This window comes from Marmota monax, unplaced genomic scaffold (assembly GCF_021218885.2).
Source record: "Marmota monax isolate L192 unplaced genomic scaffold, Marmota_monax_Labrador192_F-V1.1 WCK01_AAM20220418_F8-fsc00320, whole genome shotgun sequence".
In the NCBI taxonomy this organism is placed as follows: Eukaryota; Metazoa; Chordata; class Mammalia; order Rodentia; family Sciuridae; genus Marmota; species Marmota monax.
Genome location: NW_026694783.1, coordinates 677,614 through 693,202, shown reverse-complemented (window position 1 = coordinate 693,202; position 15,589 = coordinate 677,614). Strand labels below are relative to the sequence as shown.

The 15,589-nt window shown below is 47.4% G+C and overlaps 1 protein-coding gene across 5 annotated transcripts in view; it reads left to right on the top strand.

Moving 5' to 3' along the window:
- The window catches only part of LOC131423456 (uncharacterized), a 63,673-nt gene that overhangs the window by 42,382 nt on the left and 5,702 nt on the right, over positions 1 to 15,589 (top strand). Inside the window, exon 1 of one of the 5 annotated variants that reach the window (XM_058573055.1) lies at positions 11,272 to 11,530. The exons of 2 other annotated variants lie outside the window; for them this stretch is intronic. The gene's annotated coding sequence lies outside the window, so the exon portion shown is untranslated. Of the gene's footprint in view, positions 1 to 11,271; positions 11,531 to 12,238; positions 12,259 to 12,505; positions 12,606 to 15,589 lie in introns of those variants that run through there. 2 more of the 5 variants (XM_058573057.1, XM_058573054.1) reach the window with 2 other exon arrangements.

Below are 15,589 nucleotides of genomic sequence, written 5' to 3'. Positions count from 1 at the left end.
CTTTCAGTGTTTCTGTCTGACAGCCTTCTTGCCGAGTAGGTTGCACACATCTGATCCAGGATCTGAATATTTTATATGGCACCATTCTGCCAAGAGGCGGACCTCAGGGGTGTGACAAGGAGCACAGTTTAAGAAGATGGTGGGGACTGCCCGCAGTTTGTATGTTGCTGGTAGTCACATATGTGATACTAAGAAGTCAGAAAGGATGTTAAAGTGATTTTCATGTTAGTTAATTGCTACATAGTCTGAGCCTTGGTTTGATGGAGGTATTAGGGTCACTCTAAGACCTTTTAATGAGAGAACTCTTGAAAAACCAAGATTTTAGACTTAATTACTGGTTGTTAGGAGACTACACAGACAACCTCAAAGTTAGTACCTGGTTAATTACATTTGCTCTTAAAAAGAAAAAAAAGAAGACAACTTGTTCACTCTCATGGTGAAGGGGTGGCTGGGTTTATTATTGTCTAGCATTTCTAGCACACTGTGTTCTTGCCGAGAGGTTCAAACCTATTTATGTATGCATATTGGTTGCTCTTTGCAGCACTCCCAAGAGATGAGTGGGTGATAAGTTTTATTATTGTCTGCTTTTCCAACAAGAAAATGAAAAGGGAGCTCCCGGAAAGAGAAGGAATTGCCTGACTTCTTAGCTCAGAGCTGCTGCCACCTTGTTAGGGGATCCTCAACAAAATGGTGACACATTCAGCCTGGGCACCCTCCCCTGCCTGAACTTAGCGCTCATGTTCCCCCCCGCCCGATCCTGTTTCCCACTTAACCACAGTGGGATGCTCACTCAAGATGAAAACCCTCCGTTTGGCTTTTCTGTGTTGGGCACTTTATGTCTAAGCACATCACCTGCCTCACCAAGTCACCTTATTCCTCCGCTTCTCTCCTAAAGGCCCTGCTCTTTCGCCCATGGCCAGCTCAGATCCTCCAGGCCATGGGTGACTCAGCCTCTCCACCCACTTCTGTTGCCCATCGAGCCACGTACAATCTACCACCCTTCTTTTCCCTCTGTCACTACTAATCAGCCCTCCTGACTCTCTCTGGACACGGGAGAGCCTTTATCTGTTCCCACACTTTGCATCCTAATTCTTCTGTCCCCTAAGCCTGCCTTAAACGGTCTTGATGGAGACCACTCTCCCACTGGGCCCATTCTCAGGAGCCATGTACGTCCAGGCTCTTACTCTGCCCTCAAAGCCACCTCCTTTTTAGCCTTCTCTCCACTGAGTCCTCAAGAGCACCTGTGGGCAGGGCGCGGGGGCAGCCTCTACTCCCCAGAGGCCGAGAGGCCGGGACAGGAGAAGCCAAGTTCACAGCGGGACCCAGCGACGCAGCAAGGCCCTGAACAGCTTGGGGAGACCCTGTGGCGAAATAACAGTGAAAGGGACTGGGGATGTAGCTCGGTGGTCGGGCGCCCCTGCGCGCAATCCCCAGGATCCAAAAATTAAAAAAAAAAATAAAAGGCTCCGTGGAATCCGCAGACCAAGACGGCCCAGAGCAGTTCCGACTTGGGGGGCGACTCTGGGGCGAGGCGCACCCCTCACCACCGGCTCCTCTGGCGGGGAGCTTACTGGTTACCAAGTCCCGAGGTCCACGCTGGCCCCTGGCGTGCCTGGCCCCATCCCCACCTGTGACAGTGCTCTCGCGCTCTCAGGCCCAGCCTCGTGAAGCCTCTTCTGACGGTCGCAAAGGGATGGGAGGCAAACTTCTTGGCGACAAAGTCAAGGTCCCTTCGCCACCCAGCCCGGGACAAGGTGCAGCCCGGCCCCCTGCCCCGCACACCGCAGCGCGCCCTCGCCCACGCCCCCGCCCCTGTCCCCAGGCTGACCCTGCTGGACTCGGCTCGCAGGTCACTTCCTCAGCGACGCGGTCGGCACCCAGAGTCCCCCGCCCCCGCAGGGCTCGGTCACTTCCTCCTGCGCGTCCCCAGACCCTTGTAACCCGGGGGAAAGCCAGAGGCGCTCTAAGGGGCGTCCACCTGCTCCCGGGGCTGCGTCCCGAGGACCCCGCGGGCCTAGCGCCGCTGCCGCCCGGCCACCCCTGCCCGGGCCACCTGACTCTCGGCGCTTCTCCGGGAAGCGCTCCTCTCTGGACCTGCTTCCCCCCCCCCCCCCCAGGTGGCAGACACCCTGGAGGGGGCAAATCTGGAGGGTCTGCGCCCTCGCCGGCCTGGCTCCCTCCCCGTGGCAGGAGGTCAATAAACATTTGTCTAATTGAATTGTAGGAGGTTGTGCTCAGCTAGCTGCTAAACAACCCCATTTAAGGGGTTAACTAATAACACTCGGAGAAGTTCTTCTCCTTTGGGGGCATTTGCATTTTAATGGGGATCTTAAAAACCCAAAGGAAATGTTCTCTAATGGTGGGATTTCAGGCCTTGGAGGGAGGTTTTTTTTTTTTTTTTTTTTTTTTTTTTTAAATGGTGCTGGATGGGGACTAGGAAAGATTCCTCCAGCCTAGGGTTCTTAGACTTTTCTCTGCTGTGGGTCCTTTTAGCAATCTGGTGAAGCCTACTGATAGGATATTCTACTGATAGAATAATGATTTTAAACATGAAATTAAATACATAAGATTACAAAAATAGTTACAATGATCTAGATATTCAGAGCATCAAATTTGCGATACATATTTGTATTGCAAAACAAGTGATACATATTGAAATACAGATACTATTTATGCTTCTTTATTAAAACATTAATAAAGTCTACTGGCAGGTTTAATAACTACTGTAATTTTGACTATCATTGGTACTTGGAATATCTGTGATTGTATTGGTAAAAAAAGAATCGCAGACTGTTTATACCATCTTATTCTGTTGCCTATATTTATGATTGAAGAACATGATCAGTGTCAGTTAGAAGTTTGGGAAAACTTGCCTTCATCCCTTCTTTAGTCTTCATCCCCAGTTTAGGGCTTGGGATTTAGCTCAGTGGTAAAGCCCTTGCCTGGGGTCCCATCTCCAGCACAGACCGAGACCAGCACTGCTTAGCTGACAGACCTGGTGGTCCGAAGTCAGTGCTGTTCCCAACCTAGACTTTATTTCCTTCACTCCTTTGCCTGTGTACCTGAAACTCCCAGGTTCTTTCTTTCTCCACATTTTTATTGGTGCACTATAGTTGTACATAATGATGGGATTTGTTACATATTTGTACACGCACACAGCATAGCAATGTAGTTTGGCGAATATCACTCCCCAGCACTCCCCCATCCTGTCCCAGATCCTTTTTACCCTTTATTGCACAGCCAAGGACAGTAGTGATTGGGTTTCCCTCCACTAGCTGAGGAGTTGAGATGTCAGGACTTAGGGGAAAGAGAGGATCTCTAGTTCCCTGGCCTGGGAGGATCCCCTCTCTGAAGTCTTTAAGCTTGGGGAGGGGCAGGAGGAGGAGGGTTTGCCCCAAATTCAGAAGAGGGAAATAAGTTGCAGGGTTTCTCCAGGAATCTGGACAGGCTTCTTCTAATTTCAGAAGTTTGTGTTAGGGTCAAAGAGCCTGATTCCAGGGGTGGTCCAACATAATATCCATCTTGGTAGTTAATGACATATCATCACATTGCTCTTGAAACTCCACATCCCTATTTCTAATTTGGATAAAATTGCTTTTAACACCAAAATGCAAGGGACATATTCAGTCCAGTCACAGTTATCTTTGTGTATTTTAATCACTTAAAGGCAATTTCCCCCTGGACAGCTTTACCCTACTCTTGAGGGGCACATACCTCTGCTCTCAGTGGATATGAGCTTTGAGAATACAACTAAATTTTGTGATTGGCTGGATATGTTGTTACCCAAGAGCGTACCATATCAGCTCAGCTGTATTATCATCACTGCCCCTAAGTGCAGTGACATGGAAAAGTTTTGCCCTTGGCATCTTCCTGTTCTGCAAACATTTTCTTTTGCTGAGCTCATTCATTTTTATGGCTTCGGCTCTCACCTCTATAACCCTGGCCTACTCTCTCCCCTAGAAGGACGTCTCTCTTCCCTGTCTGGTTGTCAATCATAACCCTAAAATTTAACTCTCTTCTCCCTCACAAATCAGCTTTACTTTTCTGAAACACCAGCTTGACTGAAGTATAATTTATATATCATAAACTGAACCCACTTTAAGCCTTATGATTCAATGATTTTTTTTTGTAAATTTACAGTAAATTTGTATCCATTGCCAAAATCTGGTTTTAGAATATTTGTTTCACATGAAAAAGAACCTTATATCCATTTGCAACCAATCCTCATTCCTACCTGAACTTTCTGTCTATATAGATTTTCCTTTTTTAGACAGTTCATGTGAATGAAATCACACAATATGCGGTCCTTTGCATCTCACTTGGTATAGTGATTTTGAGGCATTTCCATGTTGTAGTAAGTATCAGTGGTTTATTCCTTATTGCTGAATAATATCTCACTGTATATAGCTGTACCATCTTTTATTAATCAAGTCATTGGTTGAAGGACATTTAGGTTGCTTCCACTTTGGGGCTAATTAGGAACAATGCTGCTATGGCTATCCACATGTAAGTATCTGCACAGACATATTTTAACAGTTATTTATGTATTTACTTTGTAGTTGTTCACTTGTCAGTATTCCTATTTTTGTTGTTTCCTCAACTAGACTGTAAGACTTCTTCAGCTTCTGTTGGAACTCTCGTCCTACTTCTTTGGCACCAGACACATAGTAGGTTCTTATCAATTCTTGTATGATAAATGGTAAGAAAGCAAACAGGTAAAGTCATTGTGAAATTTTAAGCCAGGGGTTCCTTGAGCACCTGTCCAGCATCCTCTACTAGAGGACTGACTCTGAGTAAAATTACTAATTCCAAAACACAGCACAGAGTGGAGAAAGGGGTGACTGATGAAGAGTCCCCAGATCAAGGCCAGCACTGCGTAAGTTAGTAAGGCCTGTCTTTACTGGTACAAATGACCTTGTTTTCCTCATCCCTTCTTGGCATCTCTCTTCAGTTTCAACCCCTTCCTCCAATCCCAGAAAGCCCTCTGAGTGTCTCGCCTCCTGCCTTGAGTTCTGGGGAAAGGTCTCCAAGCTTCAGAATTAGCCTTTTCTTTCTTCCCCACAATATTCCCTCAGTGTAGTTAGCAATTAAGGAGGATAGAGGTATGGCCAGATAACTTCTTAAAACAAAACAGAGTTAACCCTTTATTGTGCTGTCTGCCCAAGGGCTTGGGGAAGTGGCATCTTAAACCCAAAGGTATGAATTTCTAGTGGCAGAATTTAAAGGGGCATGTCAGGAGCATTAAGAAGATACTGGTGATTGACATAGGCATGAGAATAAGTGAAGTGTTAAGGTGGTGGATGGCCCCTAAAAAATCTCCCCTACAGTCAGGTCCACTTTGGGTAATAATAGTAACCAGTACATCAGTAGTAACAATAACCAGCATTTATCGAATCCTTCCTATGTACCAGACTCTACTGGCTCATGTTTCTACATAGTCGCTCATTTATTCCCCTACTGCTGCAGGTGGAAAATATCACTTGATGAATCCTAGTATTGTTAAGTAATTTTTCTAAGGTCACACAGCTTACTAATGGCAGAGCTGGGATTCAAAACCAGGCAGTCTAACCCCTTATAAGCATCCTGGGAAAAATAGAGGAACAAACTTCACGAGAAAGACCTAGCTACCATCCCTGTCATTATCACAGTAGACAGGGGGCTGTCCTTGTCACATGCAGGGCACTGCATGCAGTGCTAAGAAGACAGAGGCCTCTGGCCCCTGCCTGTTGGCATCAACCTGACCTTCAGGTCACCTCCAACACGTGCACCTCCAAGGAGCAGTTTTTGCTCATCTCCTCCCCATCAAATAACATACCTTCTCTGACTGCCGTTTTACTTGTGCCTCTGGCATTTACGCACACTGTGGTGGTCTCCACACACTGTCACACTGTGGTCATCTCTACACTGTCACACTGTGTCCACAGCCCAGCCTGGGCGTGGTGCTGAGTCCTTTGCCTGGTGACTCCTATGCTTCTTTAAGATTCTGCTCAGGTTTGTTGGCATTCCCTACTCTCCTATCTGGATAGACACCTCTTTTCTATGCCCCCAACCCCTGGTATTTCTCCATATCATAGCACTTATTATAATTGTTTATGAATGTTTACTTGTCAGTATTCCTAACTAGATAGATCCCAGATCCCAACATCCTGGAACATGTCTTATGTTTTTTGAATTTCATTCAGTACTTTGCACTTGCCACACACTGGGTGCTTACTAAAAAACCTTCTTAAAATACATGAATCATCCATGCAAGGATAGAAACTCATGTCTGATTCATTTTTTGGATCCCAAAGATGCTATGCACTTTATAGATGCTCAATAAATATAACAAAAATAAGCTGTTCAAAAGCAGGCATGAGATTCCACTCACAGGACATGGGGGAACTCTGGGACCTATAGAAAAAATTGGATGATAGTAAACGGTTGCATATTTAGGCTATGTTTAAATTGATAATATAAACAACTACCACTAAAATGGATGAGAAAGAAAAAAAAAAGGGTTTTTTGTTTTGTTTTTGCTTAAAGTTTCTTGATTAATAAAATGTAGCTCAATATTTAAACCCAGGTCCATATGACTTTAAAGCCAGTGTTGTTTCTATTACACCATATTGTTAGGATCATAGAGTAGATGGGTCCTGAAGTATCAGTGTGGCTTAAATAATTCTAGAGGAAAAGACACTGCGTGAACTGGAATAAGATATGTGAATAGGTCTTTAGGGAGATCTATCTGGAGAAAGCATGTGGACTCAACTGGTCAGGGAGAAGCAGGAACATCTGTTGTGACAATCCCAATCTGGAAACAGAAAACAGTAAATCGATTTAAGAAGGAATTTGTGGATATTGGTGACTGAGAAGATCCATGGACAAGAGGAGATTTGGAGTCATTTTACCCCCAAAGTTTTGGGTTAGGTGGAAGACAGGAAATTCAGGGGGGAGACTTTGGAAAGAGGGTGAATTTGTTTTGACAGGTGAAGTCCCTCTAGATGGGCAGGGAGCAGATAGATATGCAGGGTTAAGTTCAAATGAGGCCCGAGTTAGACTTGTAGATGTGTTGTTTAGACTCTAAGAGGTGATGGCTGAAGTGGGGGAACTGGAGAGAGAGGCTGATCGAGGAACTGAGGACTCTAAGGAACACCCACAGTTTGGAGATAAAAGAAGTAACTTGAATCAATAAAGAAGACAAAACATGAATATCATCACTTCTTAGAATTCAGAGTTAAAGGGAAAAAGGGTGGGGGTCTTCATTAGTCGGATTTGGCCATTAGGTCTGGTCTTATTAAAGAGAACATTTCAAAGTGGTTGGGTTATTGACAGGAAGAAAAGAACTGTGGTGGCAGCTTCTATTTAAATAAGTTTGGAGTAAAAAATGGGGAAATGGAGTTTGCTATAGGAAGGATTTTACTGAAGATACTGAAGCAAAGGGTAGGTAGGCACTGGAAGGGAGAAACTGAGCAAGGCCCTTCAGGAGTAGAAAGAGAAAACAAGGTTGGTCCTGCAATACAGAGGAGTATGGATAAAATTTGAAATAATTTCTCTGAAATATGTCACAGGCAACAATAAGACTCCATAAAACGAATTGCCAAGTGATAAGAAATGGAGTTCAGTTTGTTTCATTGCTTTGGTTGGGATCCACTTTCTTGGTTTCTCGTCTGGCAGCCCAGGAGGGAAAATATGGGTACATCTCAGCGTTAGGCGTTCCCATTGCTGCAATGGTGGACGGTCCTGCGTATAACTTAGTCCTGCCTATCTAGCTACTGTGGCTATGAGAGCGACCTGGATACAAAAACGTGAAGTCAACGTTGAAATGGTTGAGAAGCAATTCAGGAGAAACTGGGAAGAGGTTGATCTTGCAAAGTGGGAAGAGTACAGCAGCAAATGCAGAACTTGGAAGAATAAAATCATTTTATTATCTCCTAGGCAAATCTAGAAGGAAATCAAATGAACTAGGAGGGGCACTTTCCCAGCTTGTGGGAAAGCAGTAAAGAATAAGAAATGAAATAATAAATCAGTAGAAATAGAGGGGGAAGAGGGAAGTGGGAGAAGAACCAAGGTAAGGAACTGGTATGAAGCTCGATCAATCTGGGGAGAAATGGTCGGAGCTCATGGGACGCTTACTGAGTCTCATGCTAAGCCATAATGGACCACACAGTTAAGTCTGAAAAGTGGGGAGGGGGCATCAGCACTGAAATTCCAGTCATTTAGGACCCAGGAAAATGCAGGTTGAATGTCACAGAGCTTGAATCTTCTAAGGCAGAATGACAAGAGTTAAGAGGACAGTATAGGTTAAGCATGAAAATAAAGGAGGGAAATATTGGTGAAAACTTCTCAAGAGATGGGAAGTCATCTCACAGATCCACCAGAACACAACAGGGTGCCTCCAGTTCCCAGATTGGGGAAAGCACATCTGTCGTGACACACAACAGTACCCAACCTCTCACACATCATTCCAGGTGAAGCCACAGGAGGAAGGATGGGGGAATATTGATTTCTACCTTACCCAAGAGACAGCTGGTCCCACATTCCCCAGCAGGAATGAAACACTGGCACTCCCCCATGGCCCTCAACGGACTGGTGAAAGTCAGGGCAAGGAGATTGGCTTCTCTAGTCGTGGACAAGTCAAAGAAGAAATGATTTCCTGCCTATGTAATTCCAGCAGCACAAAAGGCAGGAGATGCCATTCCATTCTAACCCTTCAATGTGAGTCAGTATGACTTCCTTGGTAGCCTTCCTTGGCACTGAGATTCACTAGCTTTGGTTTGGACAGTGATGTAGGTGAACTGGTCATAAGTAGTACAAGTAGCAGGGACCCATGGCCAAGCTGAGGACTTTGACCATAGGAAGAATTCACTGGAGCCTCTTGGAACCCTCACACCAGCTGGCTGAGTGGGCTCAACCTTTCTCAGTCTTAATCTCATTGTTCCTAAGGTAGAACTTCATGTTCTTTCCACAACTGTAAGTACTGTTAGGAATGAACAATCCTGGGAAATTGGAACCGTGCTGTGGAGTGTTGGACTTAAATTCTAATCCCTAACAGACAGCATAATCTTGGCAAATCACTGGACTTCCGGGTCAGCCTTCTTATCTGAGAAATGCAATGGAGTTCCTTCCAATTCTAATATTCAGGTATGTTTATCAAGAGCTGAGGAAACAAAAGCACTTATTCCTTCAATTCAAAGTGTAGCGTACAGTAGAAAGACTGGAGGCAAACCTAAATAATAGCACAAATGCTATGTAGGATGTAAGGAGCAAAACTTCCACCTCCCATGTTTGCAATCAGCAAATGCTTATTTATCATCCCTGAGAAGCAAATTTCAGTAGCTAAGAAAGTCAAAGCTAGGTTTCTTTAGTGTCAAAAACCTTTTTTTTTTTAAAAGCAATTTTACCATTTGGATTTTTAAAAAAATTCCTTATCTTAGAATTTCTACAGTAGCAGAAACAGTTTGAAGCATTTATTTATAGGATGCTTTTAAAAATGACTTCACCATTATCCATTAGTGTTCACACACACACACACACACACACACACACACACACACAGTGTCAGATCCTTATATACCAAAATAGAATTCTTTCTCAAGTGACATGGAAAGGAATGGAAGTTTAAAAACTTAGAAGGCAAATGTTCTATTAAATAAACTATTTAATAGAATAAAAATTTTAAAACATTTCCATCCCATGTTTATTATAATTAAATTAATGTTACTACTGAGACTCTAACCTTTAGATTCTGTGACTTTTAGCATGCTTAAGTTTTTCTTTTTCCCTTACAAAACATCCATTTATTTTGGTTGCACAGAGCATGCTTCAATTCTTGATATTATACCTTTTACTCTGGTGTTCTACACTTAATACTCCTTTGTATTTTTGTTCCAATAACAAAAATAATTTTGAACTCTGACACATAAGACTGCATGAGGGTTTAATGCCTGGCAAAACCAGTTAAGAATATTTAATTCGTGTTGCTACGAGTATTGTGAGCTTGGTGAGCAGAGGTGATCTAGTCTGGAAGACCCCAATTTAAGGCTTATGTGGGCAGTGTTTTTTACTGAAAGGTACAATCCGATCTATATACCCTATGAGTCCTTCTTTCCACCTACACTGCAAATCCCAAATGTGTCTTGCATGTTGTGGGTTTGGTTGTCTCTCTTAGATCTGTACCATACCTGGATCCCCCACCCCCAAACATTTAAAGAAGCTCTTAGCTATGTTACATCACATATTCTATAGACAAAACTTGACCAAAAAGCATTTTATTTTAATTATTCCCTGTTTGGAATCCCTCACTTGCTCTTAGGTTTCTATTGTTTACAACCATTATTGGTTTCTTTATTTATATCCTCAGTCACAACAGAAGACAAAGAGAAAACATCTTGCTACAATTTTCCATAGGATCTTTGTCGGGGCATAGAAACTTACATGGCCAGTTAGGAGTTTTAAGTGGTTTGGAAAGCAGTGAATCAGCTTTAACATTTAGGGTTCTCTTGTACAATTCTTTACCACAGAACCATTCCTTAAAAGGGTGCCCCAAGGAAGGTTTCCTATTTTATAGACAGGGAAACTGACACAGAAATAGGTATCCCGGTTAAAATCATGGGTAACAGAAGCAAGAGCAGAAGAAAATTTATCTAGGTCTTTTAGTGTGTTGCCGTCTGTCTTTTGGGGAGAAACACGGCATTCTAACCTGGGCAGACTTCACTTAACTGAGTTCCAAGAGCTGTTGGGCCAGTGCACTGAGTTGCAGAAGCACCTGAGGTCAACACCCCACAAAGCACAATCGCAGAGATGAACGGCAGTGTATCTGGGGGAGGCTGCAGAGCAGCAGGTGTGCCATAACCATCAGGGCCACGCGGATAAAAGAGGAGTGGTCCAAATCTGAGCTTTGATTCAGCGACGTGCCTTAACCATGATGCCTTGGCTTTTCCTTCTGAGAAAAAGTGCCATCTACCCAGCCACCTCTCACTTCGCTGTGCACAGTACCGGGGTCCGCTGGCTTGGAGCCTCCACTCCGGGGAGCGTACTGCGGTCGTGAAGTGACTCCAGGACCAGGACAGCGGGTCCCCGGTGTGGCTCTAGGTAGCACTGCCCGAGCGGGGCGGGGCGGGGCCGGGCCCACGGGGAAGGACAGCCCGCCCCCGCCCCCGCCCCGCTGCCGGACGCCGGCGGGAATCCGCTCCGGCGCGGGTGGCGGGGGTGCGACCCGGGCCGCCCCTGGGAGGGGACGCGAGGCCGGACAGGGCGGGGCGGAGCGCGCCTCAGGTGCGGGGAGGCGGCCTCAAGCTCGGGCCTGGCAGGACCGGGCCGCGCGAGGGCAAGACCTCGAGCAGCTCGCGACCGGTTTCGGCCAAAGATGGCCCAGGGCCACGTTGCCCCTCCCCCTCCTCGCCTTTCCGTCTCCTCCGGCTGCTCCCAGGGCGGCGGCGGCGCCGGGGCTCCGGGAGGGCGCGCGGGAGCCGGGTGCGGGAGAGGACCGCCCACCCCGCCGCCCGCGGGAGGCTCTCTTCGTTGAGAAAGAGGGCTCTGCCACTTTAAGGTGAGGAGTGGGCGTCGCCTCTGGCCGGGTGACGGGCCGGGAAGGGGACCTGGCGGGCGGGTCCAGGCAAACCAGGAGGCGGTGCCGGTCGGGCGGTCCGTAGTAAAACGTCGGGGGCGGAGAGGGTGGAGGCGGCGAGGCGGCTGGGGGGCGGGGCCGGGGCGGGGCTTCAGCGGGAGGGAGGAGGGGTGGAGGCGGCGGGGCGGCTGGGGGGCGGGGCGGGGGCGGGGCCTCCGCGGGAGGGCGGGAGGGTTTGAGTCGGCGAGGCGGCTGGGGGGCGGGGCGGGGGCGGGGCCTCCGCGGGAGGGCGGGGGGAAGAGCGAGCGGCCGGTTGGTACCATCGCGCGCGCTCCGGGAGGGGCGCCGGGGACATTCCCCGGAGGGGGCGGCCCTGCGCGGCGCGGGGCGGGGCGGCCCCTTCCCCCGCCGGGCGGGAGGTCGGGCCGGGGAGGGGCTGCGGCGCCCGCGTCCGAGGCGGGGCCGGCCGTCCCCTCGGCGGCGCGGCGCGGCTGGGGGAGGGCCGAGGGGAGGGAGGAGGCGGTCCCGGGCGGGGGAGCCGGAAAGGGGGAGGCGCCGGCGGACAATGGAGCCTATGTGTGCCCGCGGGAGGGGGACGGCGCCGCCGCCGCCGGGGGGAGACGCCGCGCCGCCGCTGCCGCCGGCCCCGGCCCCCCGGGGCTGAGAGCCGCGCCCCGCCCGCCGCCGCCCGCGCCCCCGCCCGCCTCAGGGTGAGTGGCCCCGGGGAGGGAGGCGGGCGGGGCGCGGGGTCGGGCTGCGGCCCGGGGCCGGGCGGGCGCCCGCGGGGGTGCGCCGGGCCGAGCGGGCCGCGGGGCCGGGGAGGCCACGGGAGCGCCCGCGGGGCCGGGGACGCGGGGCGGAGCGCGGCCGCGGCCGAGGCGGGAACCCGCGGACCCGGAGCGTGCGGCGCAGGAGAGTTCGCGGGCCGCGGCGGCGGGCGGCGGGCGGCGGGCGGGTGCCGAGGGGCGGGCCGGCAGGTGAGGTCGCGGCGCCCCGGGCGCCCGCAGCGGAGCGGCCGCCGCCTTCCAAAGTTGCCGCGACTGCTAAGATGTCACCGGTGAGTGTTGGTGGGACGGGGAGGTGGAGACGTCCCGAGGAAAGCACGGCGGGGCCGGCCATCCTGTCCCCAGGGGAGGGCCCCGGCTGTGACAGTAGGGCTGGGGGCCTTCTGAGGAGGCCACCGAGCCTCCAGGAGGAGGCCCTAACCCCCTCCCGGAGCCTGGGCTTGGGGAGCTAGGGAAGAACGGTGTAAGGGGCCGAGCCCAGGGCAGCCCCGGGGCCAGGGAAGTTACCAGACCCGCGGGCAGGGGACCCGGGGACCAGGGGACCAGAGCCTCAGCGGAGTCTCCAGGGTGAGCCAGCAGCGACGCCAGTCACCTGGGTTAGGGGGACCCAGGTGCTTCCCTGGGAAAAGGAATGAGGGGCTTAGAAGCCACATTTTGGTCAGTGTTACGTGATGAAGTATTTGTTAGCATTTGATTTATTAAGGAATTAAATGTTAGTTTGTTGCACCAGGAATTGAACGCAGGGGTACTCAACTACTGAGTCACATCCCCAGCCCTTTTTTATTTTTTATTTTAAGACACGGTCTCAATAAGTTGCTGAGGGCCTCAGTGAGTTGCTGAGGCTGGCTTTGAACTTTAGATCCTCCTGCCTCAGCCTCCTGAGCTGGGATTTACAGGCACCCACCACCATGCCAGGCTAAATGTTTGCTCTTGAGGCAGAGATTTGGGTTCTTGTGCACTGAGCACAAAGTGATAAATCAGAATTAGCAGACAGAAAGTGTAAGTTGTGAAATAGTTGAAAGGTGGAAGGAGGGGACAAAAGAATGTTAGATAGTAAGACTTAGTGTGTTTAGAACCTGTGATTGTGGAGACAGTGCAACATGATTGTTTGATTCCCAGTGACTGGGAAGTTTAGCAAGGAAGAAATATTTGTGTATATAAACGAAATGCTCCTAAATAAAAATTTTAAGACAGTCCTCTTTATTTACTGCTGAAAAAGACCCAGACTATTAGAGGGGTAAATAAAAGGAGCTGTTAGTTAACTGGTGGTTCCATTAATTGTTTGATGGTTGGATAAGAAGAGAAAATCTAAAGTTTTAGAAAAGTTCAGAGAGTGGGGTGTGTGTGTGACATTTGGTAGTTTTATGACCTAGAGATTTGGTATTGAACCATTAGCATGTTCTTTTGTAATAACTGTACTGAATTTACGGTAATAATAGGATAGACAGACATGGAGGTCATTGGCTAAAAGATGAAATTACAGTTTTCATGTAGTTCTCTTTTTATAAGGCAAGTAGTACATAACTGGCCCTTGTACAAACCATTCTTGGATGTTTAGATGACTAGCAAGAAGCAAAAAGTACTTGTATACATTGAAATTTATTGTATGAGATGTTTCCCCCTTAGCCTTCAGAAGTGTCTGCTCTTGTAAATCAAAAGAAAATACTCTGGGTTTGTGGGAGAAAAAAGAGAGATTTCACAAGCATGTAATCAACTAAATATTTGATCCTGGTGGCTTGGATCAGTGGTTAAAGCTCTCCAGTTGCCTTATGGTGACTTTTAACAAATCTCCTGTTATTCTCCCATCTATGAAGTGGTAATGCTACCTGCTTTAACCACACATAACTGCATTTCAGCCTATCAAGTTAATGCTTATCTGCGAAGTACTTTGAACACCTCTGAGAATGAGGTTATGTAGTCTTAACTTTTTCTCACCTCTACAAAATTACCATCTCACTAGCACACTAAATTCAGCTGTTGTAACAATTATAGCAACAAGCTTATCAAGCTGTCTTGTTCTGTTTGAGTTTTGGTTTTATATTAATTTTGAAAGGTACTACCTCTGTCCATTTAGTGGCAAGATAGGAATACTGATGAAAATTGCAGAAATGTAAGCAAAGGTCACCAAGAGAGGATGGAAAGATAGATGCTGTGAGTACTCACCTAGGCTTTGCTAACTCTGTGTACATGTAGCCTTGAATTTGTTTCTCTGCTTCCTGGCAGTTTAGTTTTCTCCAGCTATGAAATAGTGTGGTGGGATGACTTAGCTTCTGTCCGCCTCGGGGAATATGATGTTGAGTCTGTAGAAACTTTATTTGCTTTAGATTGGGGGTTCTTAACTGTTATATTCCATGTACCCCTTTAGCAATTTAACAAAGGGCCCCTTCTGAAAATATTTTTTAAATGCACAAAATAAAATGCATAGAATTGCTTATGAAATGTAAACAGTTATCAAAATGTTAATTGTGGCATAGTGATGTATGTTCTTCTTTATAACACACTGAATAATAAAATGTAGCCTCAGGTTTAATTATACTATAATTTTGAAGTAAGAATGACTGTACTAAGTTATGTTAGGGTATCTACAACAACTATAATGTTGACATGAAAATGTCTTGAGGTTATTTTGGTAACAGTCACAGGATTGCTAATACTTTTATGAATTATTATAACTATAACCACAGTTGAAGTTTTTCCCAAAAAGTCCATAGACGCACCTCCTCCCTGAAGTCTCTCCACAGAAGCCTTGGGAGTCAGTGATTCCCAGGTTGGGGAATGCCTGCTGCAGACCAGTGGATTTTGTTTTTTTCCTAGACAAAGCAATTTGGGGAAGTTAAATTATCATTTCTTATGGACACCTGCCTTTTAGGCTTTGTGATATCTTTCAGTATCTCTACCACTTGAAAAACAGGGACATATGAAATAAAAGTCCATTTTACAACCTATGGTGGCTATTCTTGACTGTGGAAAAAGTTAAAAACAATAATTCATATGAAATTTTTGTGTCTGGTGGATTTTGCTCTATAAGCTCTCAGTTACCTGTTAATCATAACTGTTCCCCAGCCTGGGCTAGATTTGGGCTGCAGGGTATGTATCTCCAACTTGTATTTTGAGTTCTAGTGGGTTTTGCCTTCCTTTCCCATTTTTGACCAGGGTACTTTTTAATTGCCTTTTCCAGATATTGCTTTGACCACAGAAAATTGTGGAATGGGTGGTTTTCTTTGGAATCAGTATGAACTTGGGTATAAACTTTAAC